The sequence below is a fragment of the Oryx dammah genome, unplaced genomic scaffold (assembly GCF_014754425.2).
Source record: "Oryx dammah isolate SB20612 unplaced genomic scaffold, SCBI_Odam_1.1 HiC_scaffold_19, whole genome shotgun sequence".
NCBI lineage: Eukaryota > Metazoa > Chordata > Mammalia > Artiodactyla > Bovidae > Oryx > Oryx dammah.
This window is the reverse complement of record NW_024070203.1, coordinates 80,027,856-80,037,488: the sequence shown is the minus strand read 5'-3', so window position 1 is coordinate 80,037,488 and position 9,633 is coordinate 80,027,856. Positions and strand designations below refer to the sequence as shown.

Here is a 9,633-nt window from a genome sequence, read left to right as displayed (position 1 = left end):
CCCTGGGAGAGCAAGTCTAGGAGTGACCTGAATCAACCCAATTCCAGGGAAGTCACTGAGATCCAAAGGGTCATCTGGTCCAATGAGAAGGGACAGAATACAGTTTTTGGATGAACGAATTGGAATTACTACTAGTGTCAATTAAACTACTGGTTCATTCCCAAAACAAGGCAAGGAAGAACAGAACAAGCTCAGCTGGGATGAAGACAAGAGTGTCTCCCTTACCTGCCCAGTAACACAGAAATCCCAAGGACCTCATGAGACCCGGGCAGAAGCAGAGCAGGCAGAGCCTAGCGCCCCATCTCAGGGGTGTGAAGAGTGGGGAACGGCTGGTCCTGGCAGCCTTGCCCTAAGTCATGGCATCTCTGTCCTTTAGTGCAAAGTTCTATGGTTTTGTGTTGAGGACTCTTTCAAGGTCTTTTCATTGTTTAAAGAAATAAAATGGACCACCTCAGAACAACGGATGCTCCTTGAAGTCAAACGAGGTTAGAACATGGGCTTTTATGAGAGTGGAATTTCCGAGCATCTGAACTGATCATCTCAAAGTGTACTTCAGGATATGTTTGCCCCCTCCCATTAAAAAAAAAAAAAAGATGAAAGTTCTTTTCTTCTTGCCAGGTCTTCAAAGTTATAACTAGATTCTTTTCTTTTTGGTTATTTTTTTGTTTTTGTTTTTTAAAAATGTATCTGAGTGAAAGATACAGAGCTCTAAGAATAGATCTAAATCTAAAAGATTTTTCATCCAAATCATCCCTTCATTTCTTTTTTTTTTTTAATCATAGCAGCGTTGGATAATAAAATATTTGACCATATTGGTTTCTTAGCCCTCCAACAGCATCCCTAAATGTTTCTGGGCTCTGAGCAGAGGTTTAAGAATGCCTCCCTGGGCCCACATGTATCCCATCAAGACTTGGACTAGACAGACAGAAAGAACATGAACATGTTCTAGTCATTCCTTATTTCTCCTCCTCTTCTTATGGCCTACTTCTCTCTTTTTCGACAGTGATGACATCCAATTACAGCATTTCCTTCCAAATATATTTGGAGCCCAGAGAAGCAGGTTTCTTTAATCTAATAGAGAATAATAATTTTTCTTTAATTTTTGTAATATCAAATAGCAATGTTACCAAAAAAAAAAAAACACAAAAAAAAACAAGTTTGCCAGATTGTCTCTTGACAAAATACAGGACATGGAGGCTGGAAACCATCCTATGCTCTATTCGTTTCCCTCATAAGTGATTATATAAATTATCTCCTGGGTCTGGAAACACCAGTCATTATATCAAAAGGATAGCTTTCCAAATCCATATGTGGAAGGACGAAGAAAATATTGTCTGTGGGAAACTGTCCAGAAGAATCATCAGCATACAAGATCATTCAGGGTCCGTGGCCCATGTGGATATGCACAGCAAGTCTCACTGGAACCTGGGCAGCACTCATGCATCCCAATCAAATGGGTCGTTGGGTGTCACGTGTCCACTGTGCTGATAGTGTACTGATGGTGAAACTGAGGGTATCCTGTACCCAAGTTAATGTCAGCTATTTGGAAATGGAGCTGAAGAGACTCACTTCCAGGGTATATCCTCCTCATTAGCCAAATGGACCTTGAGCAAGATCGCAGCCTGGCCTTCCTCTAGAGGAATGTTGCCATTGAGAAATCTTAAACTTGATTTAAAATAGAGCTTCCTAAACACTGTCCACCACCCTTTACCTTGTGCAGCTAATCTACTGCAAGGGAAGGGGGAGAAAAAAAAAAAAAACCCAACATGGAAACAGGAAAGAAGGAATTTCCTGTCTTCTGGTCCTTCATGATTCAGTCACAACCTGCAAGCATTACACGTTCTGTTTGCTCTGCCCTGGTAGATTAATGACTTCTTCAGTTGCTAATGCAGTGATTTTTATCATTATTATTGTTTTAATTTCAAACAATGGGAGGCAAGGAAGAGAGGGTATTTACTGCAGCGATTCCGTGGAGACGTTTGGGTAAAACTACATTTGTAGTACCATAAACTAGCTTCCCAGTGCCATTTGAAACACCGCCAATTCGCTTATCACTAACATTTCCCTGAAAAACAGAATTTCTTTTCTCTCCTTCTTCGGTCAGCTTGCCAACAAGCATTATGCTGCCACAGCCAGCTACAGGATGGGATAGGAGAGAAGTGTGCATTAATTGTATTCTGAAGCCTGCCATAAATCCACTGCAGTGACTCTGGATGGAGAGATTAAACAGCATTCAAGAACATTTTCCAAAAAAGTACTCGAGTACAAAATAATGGTTTGTGTGGGGCAGACAGATGACATAGGACGACTGTGATTTATGTACGTCTCATGTTGGGTCACCACTCCTCAAGGGGAGGGGTGGAGTCTTTCTCCTGTACTGCTCTCCGCAGAAACTTGCTCAGGACTCTGTGTACAGCACACAGCCACGGGATGATACCACGGTTTGATGGGCCAGACTGTGAGCTGGACTGCTTGAGGGATACCCAGAGAGCGCAGCAAATACTGAGGTTGGAAGAAAGTGACAAGGATTTGACAAGAAAGAGACTGGGACTGCGAGAGAAAATTGCAAATATTAGACTCAAGAGTTAGACAGATGTGCGGTGACCTCGCGAGCCCAGGTGGTGCTGGTGGTAAAGAACCTGCCTGCCAGTACGGGAGACGCAGGTTTGACCCCTGGGCAATCCCCTGGAGGAGGGCACAGCAACCCGCTCCAGTATTCTTGCCTGGAGAACACCATGGACAGAGGAGCCTGGCAGGCTGCAGTCCAGAGGGTTATGAGGAGTCAGACACAACTGAAGCGATTTAGCACGCACACAGTTTATTCTTCAAACCGAGATACTTTTGAGAGGATAACGGGGCACTGTAAACATTATGCCAGGTCAGCAGGCATAAACGGGAACCATCCTGGTAAATTATCATGTGTGATCACCCCAACTGCAATGTTCTTTGGCAAAGGAACATAATGCTGCAAAGAAAGCATATCCTTGAATTAATGAGACACTCAGGAAGAGGTGCTATATTAGTCTGCCACAGAACAAAGTACTGGCTCCCCTCATAGCTCATTTGATAAGGAATCCGCCTGCAATGCAGGAGACCGTGGTTCGATTCCTGGGTCAGGAAGATCTGCTGGAGAAGGGATAGGCTACCCACTCCAGTATTCTTGGGCTTTCCTTGTGGCTCAGCTGGTAAAGAATCTGCCTGCAATACAGGGAGACCTGGGTTTGATCCTTGGGTTAGGAAGAGCCCCTGGAGAAGGGTAAGGCTACCCACTCCGGTATTCTGTCCTGGAGAACTTCATGGACTGTATAGCTGATGGGGTCACAAAGAGTCAGATGTGACTTTCACATTCATAACAAAGTACTGCAGACCGAGTGGCTTAAACAACAGAAATTTATTTTCTCACAATTCTGGATGGTGGAAGCCTGAAATCAAAGTGTTGGCAGGGTCGGTTTCTTCTGTAGCCTCTCTCCTTGAATTGCAGATGGCCACCTACTTCATGCATCTTCACATGGCCTTTCCTCCACACCTGCCTGTGTCCAGATTTCCTCTTCTAAAAAGGACACCAGTCATACTGGTAGGGCTCATCCTATGACCTCATTTTGCCTTAACTATCTCTTTAAGGATGTATTCATAAACGTATCATATTGTAACCTATTAGGTGTTAGAACTTCGCCATTATGAATTGGGATTTGGAGTGTACACAACTCAGTCCACAACCCATTCTGATTCCTAAACAAAACCCAAAGTTTTACAAAAGCAGTTCATACCTTCTGAGAATGGCCAGGCTCTTCAAGAGATCAAGAATCCAAGGTTCTGAGATTCATAGATTTACCAGGGAGAGATGACAGGAGGTGTGGTCACACGCATGACAGCATACAGATGAAGCAAAATTTCACAATTAAGAGCAAGAGTGATGTTTAAAATATGTAATTGATATAGTGTTGCTGCTGCTGCTAAGTTGCTTCAGTCGTGTCCAACTCTGTGCGACCCCATAGACGGCAGCCCACCACGCTCCACCGTCCCTGGGATTCTCCAGGCAAGAACACTGGAGTGGGCTGCCATTTCCTTCTCCAATGCATGAAAGTGAAAAGTGAAAGTGAAGGCACTCAGTCGTGTCTGAGTCTTCGTGACCCTATGGACTGCAGCCCACCAGGCTCCTTGGTCCGTGGGATTTTCCAGGCCAGAGTACTGGAGTGGGGTGCCGTTGCCTTCTCCATGATATACTATAGGCACTGGCAAACTTCTATGAATATCAGCCACCACAAAGTTAGAGCAGGGCTTGGATACTATGAATATGTCCAAGGCTAACCTTTAGTGGGAAGGTTATGAGGGAGGCTTGAGGTAGGGGAGTCCCCAGGCAAAGGCTTGGAGAACTAGGGTGGCAGGGACTCGAGGAAACAGCTGTTTACTAATTAGGTAGAAGTGTTCTAATGTTTTAACAACCAGTGCCTACACCTGTCATCACCAAATGTCTATCAGCCGCTGTTAGAAGAGGAGCAAGTTGAGTCTTACCATTTATGAGCTCTGCAGTCTTGTCTAATAGCATCACCTCTTCAGGCATTAAGTTTACTGATCTCTGTGAAAGCTGCACGTCCACGAGGCTCCGGTACTTGAATACTATTGTCATGTCAGCAGTTTTTCCTTAGGTTTACTGGTGCGCACGCACACACACACACACACACACACACACACACACAATCCCATCTTCCAAGGAGCACCTTGATATCAATTTCCTTTCACTTTCTTTCCCCGTTTTCCTTCCTATTGCTCAGAAACTATCTGGGAGTGTCGTAGAGGGCTCCCACCCAATCAGAACCATCAGAACCAAATGCTTTTGGCTTGACATTAGGAAGTTAGCATCGGAAAGTAACCAGGTGATACCTTGAAGTTTTATCTGGAAATAAAAATCCAGAGAAGTTTCCATAGACCAGGGAAAGTTTTCAGTCTCATTCAAAACGCACTTATGTGGATATTTAAGATCTTTAGCATGCATGCTAAGTCGCTTCAGTCTTGTCCAACTCTTTGCAACGCTATGGACTGTAGCTCACTAGGCGCCTCTGTCACGGGAGTCTCCAGGCAAGAACACTGAGGTGGGTTGCCATGCCCTCCTCTAGAGGATCTTCCCCACCCAGGGATTGTACCCTCATCTCTTAGGTCACCTGCATTTGTAGGTGGGTTCTTTACCACCAGTGCTACTTAGGAAGCCCTCAAGACCTTTCAGTGAGCAGCAAATTGTACGCTAACAGCTTTGCATATATCTAGATTGAACAGTGCTCTGTTCCCGGGAACTGGTCCTCTTGTGATCTGGGCACTGGGTTTTCCAAATTTAAAAAGAAGAAACAAGTAAGGGATAGAGAAAGGGGCAAAGTATTAAAGGCAAGGCAGTGGTGAAATGTCAGTAACTCCCCAGCCTGGAAACAACTCATCGAGTAAATATTTTCATTACATCTAATTATGTCTCTTGGAAAATAATGATGGTCTATTCACCCTTTCTACTATAACCCAAAATATAACACAAAATGGGTAGGATAATCATTGTAGGAAAGTATTCCTGAGGTACCAGGGTTCCACAATGAGATAGCAGAATTTCATACCTTTACAATGTTTAAAATCAGAGCATAGTGTCATCTATGGAGACAGAAAGATAAACAAATGACTTTCAAACCATTTAACTTTAGATGTAAAGATTAAAATGCATAAAAAAATGTATGATAGCCAAGAATTCTATGTGAAGTTTTATGGGCAAGAAATGGGTATCAATCTTTAAAACAATTTTTTTAAAAACACATTGATGTCCTCCCTGAGATTTATTGTGAAGCCATTTGCAGAAAATTCATGGAAAACCCCAGAACAGGAGATCATTTTATGTAGTAAATAACTCTAGCCAAGGTTAGACATGTATCTCACCCCAGCTTGACAGAAGGATTGGGAAACAGGCCGCGCCCGGGGCCGGGCCCCCCACCCCCCACCACCAACCAACCCCAAGCAAAGAGGATTATGCTGCACTGGAGCTAAACCTCAGAAGAAAATATTGCTGTGAGGGGCTTCATATTTTGTCTCTAATATGGGGGATGGAAAGCAGGGAAGATAATGACCACCAACAGCGTAAGGAAAATGTAACTAACTATGGCAGCTCCGAGAAGACAGATGAGTTATGGAATCCCAAAGCGCCCAGATTCACTTTCGAGTTTACAGGTGATGATTCCCTTTGATTCATGGTCGCAGTTCTTAAGGGCAAAAGAACTTAGTTAGCTGGAGAAGGGGACGCAAACAGAAAGAAAGCCTTCTCCAGCTGGGAAAACAAAAGATGTTTGGGATGATGTCGATGAAAGCTTTTTTAAAGTGAGAGGTACAGAGAGAGTGTAAGAGGAAGGCAGCTGGAGTTTTTCCAGACCCACTAATGATGCATGGTGCTGCTGACAAAGCAGTTCACCCAACCAGCGCGAGAGACAGCTGCCTGGGGGACCTGCCCTTGCTCTTAGGGTTGGACCCTAAGAGTCCAGGTCGGGGGAGCCTTCACCACTTGGTTCAGAGAGGTTTTTTCTTTTGCTCTAATTTAAATGCTTACCACTGGGACATACTTAAAGCTTAGCTTATCCCCCCCCCCTTTTCAGACTTCATTCCCCTTAGCAAGTATTTGGTTTCTAAGATCAGAAATCAACAGGGGAGAGGATTTAGCCTGGGTTATAAAGTGAAATGAAACGCCTTCACTTTTTCATCCACTTTTACCAAAATGCTTGGTTCTTTGCTCACAAGACTGAGAAAAACCCAACCTGGGTTTAAACTGCTCACCCATTTGGGAATCAATTGCCCATCCCAGGGACCCAGGGACCTGTGGGTCTCGGTAATTATGTCTGGTTGGGCCTGTGTGATCTGAAATGTAAAATATGGTGCATGACAACATAATTCATTTTAGTCTCGTTTTTCATGTTGTTTCTCCAACTGAGGCAAGATGACATGTGCCACAAAGCCATCATCTGTGATGGTCTTAGAATTTATAGTTTCAAGTTGCAGTTCCCACATCACCTTCTCCCCATTATCACTAATTGACCTCTAACTCCTCCTTACCCACTTTCAACATGGGGACTTCCCTGTCTCTGGAAGCAGTTCACTCTATCATCAGACTTTACTGTTTGATGGACTCTAAATTTGACAAGGTTCTTTCCAGGAGACAGCAGTAAGGCCAATATGTTCACCTTCTAAACCCACACTGCAGATACTGCCCTCCTGTTTGTGACCATTATCTATAGCTAAGCTCTTCCCAGCCCATGGAGCTCCATAGAGAAACTATTCAGATGTGTTGTTTGCAGTTCGGTTTCATTTCGTGATACAGCCTCACCTCTAGCGCAGCTGATTGAGTTTGGACATTGGGAAGAATGTTCTCAAATGAAGGTTTTCACACATTGGAACAGTTAATACAGGGAGGAGGGGAGTGCAGGGAATGTTCTCAAAATGCCCTTCCGGTATTTAGAATAGAAATAAATATTTTTCTAACTCTAATGCCTTTGTAAGAGTGCTACACAAAGTCACAGCTGAGAGAAAAGAATGCACTGGTTGCTCTCTCTTCCACGCAGTCAGGTACCTCTCAAACGGTGGCAAGATGGTCCTAGAGATTATTGCATGTCTGGAGTCAGCACACTACGGCACATGAGCCAAATTTATTCCATTTCCTGTTTCTGTAAGCCCTATGAGCTAAGGATGGTGTTTACATCTGTTAATGGCTGAAAAAAAAATGAAAGAATATTTTGTGACACATAAAAATTAAATTCAAATGTCAAAGCTCATAAATAAACACAGCTTAAAAGACAACCATGTTCATTATTTGTGTTTTCTGTGGTCAATTTCACATTCAACATTTCAACTTTCAGCACAGTGGAATAGTTGTGTCGGAGAGCATTAGGACTGTAGAAAGCCTAAAATACTATCTGTCTAGCCCTTAATGAAAAATATCTGCTGGCTCTTTCCATCCCGGGCTGCCACAGTGAGCAGAGCCTCCACCACGTCCACGTGTCTGTAACGTATGGTCATGCGGAACTGCTCCAGCTTCTCGATCAAGAGGAACAAGCAGACTCACACCATCAAAGAGGAACTAAAGAGCCTCTTGATGAAGGTGAAAGAGGAGAGTGAAAAAGCTGGCTTAAAAACTCAACATTCAAAAAATGAAAATCGTGGCATCTAGTCCTATCACTTCATGGCAAATAGATGGGGGAAAAGTGGAAACAGCGTCAGATTTAATTTTCTTAGGCTCCAAAATCAATGTGGACAGTGACTGCAGCCATGAAATTAAAAGATGTTTACTCCTTGGAAGAAAAGCAATGACCAACCTAAATAGTGTATTAAAAAGCAGAGACATCACTTTGCCAACAAAGGTCTGTATCATCAAAATTAAGGTTTTTCCAAAAACCAGTAGTAATGTATTGATGTGAGAGTTGAACCATAAAGAAGGCTGAGCACCAAAGAATTGATGCTTTCAAACTGTGGTGCTGGAGAAGACTCTTGAGAGTCCTTGGACTGCAAGGAGATCCAGCCAATCCATCCTAAAGGAAATCAGTCCTGAATATTCATTGGAAGGACTGATGCTGAAGCTGAAACTCCAATACTTTGGCCACCTGGTGCGAAGAGCTTACTCATTGGAAAAGACTCTGTTGTTGGGAAAGATTGAAGGCAGGAGAAGGGGACGACAGGATGAAACGGTTAGATAGAATCACTGACTCGATGGACATAAGTCTGAGCAAGCTCTGGGAGATAGTGAAGGACAGGAAAGCCTGGCCTGTTGCAGTTCATGGGGTCGCAGGGTGTCAAGCACGACTGAGTGACTGGACAACAGTCCCAAACCCAATAACCTGAAGGCCTGCACCTCCGTCCACTATAATGGGCTCCTTCACAGCAAGACTGTGGGCATGCAGCCAGCAGTCATTGGCAAAAGGGTCGTGATGGTGCCAGAGATCTGGCCAGCACAAATTGGTTACTTCCGACGTGCGAACCACCATGAGTAAGAATGCTCAGGTCACCTTTAGGAGCATTCAGCACGTGATCTGGAAGAACAAGTACCACCCGGATTTGCACATGGCCACCATCCCCAGAGCCAGAGCCATCCTGTGCAACCAGAAGTCTGTGATGGTGAAGAAGAAACGGACCCACCCCATCAAGAAGCTCCTGAACCATCTATCCCCTCCCCAAAGCAATAAAGCTGTCAGCTGACTTTCCGCAAATTTAAAAAAAAAAAAAAAACTTTGCTGATGACTGATATATGTCCTTCCCAAGTCTTCCTGATCATGTGCCTTAAACTTAACAGTCTGTTTCTTTGCCTGAATCTGTATTCTCAACTCATTGTTTACAAAGCTTTCTGTACAACACCCGGCACATATTATTAAGCAGTAAGTACTTGATGAATGAATATAACCACTAATTTCACTGTAAGACAAATAGAATAGCATATCAGAAGCTCAAAAGATGAAAAGCCAATGGTACTTCTTGTTACAAACAGCTCAGCACCATTTTTCTTGGTGAATATGCAGTTTGAGCTAAAATGTCTGCCATTCTCTCTGTATAAGATCTACTGGTTCTAGACTCCCTGGCTTGTAATTACAAAGCAAAATCTTCTAATGCCAATAATAAGACCAACTTCTATAC

The 9,633-nt window shown here is 43.6% G+C and overlaps 1 pseudogene; it reads left to right on the top strand.

Moving 5' to 3' along the window:
* The first annotated feature begins 8,020 nt into the window (after positions 1 to 8,020).
* LOC120878464 lies at positions 8,021 to 9,254 on the top strand (annotated as a pseudogene).
* The last annotated feature ends 379 nt before the right edge of the window (positions 9,255 to 9,633 follow it).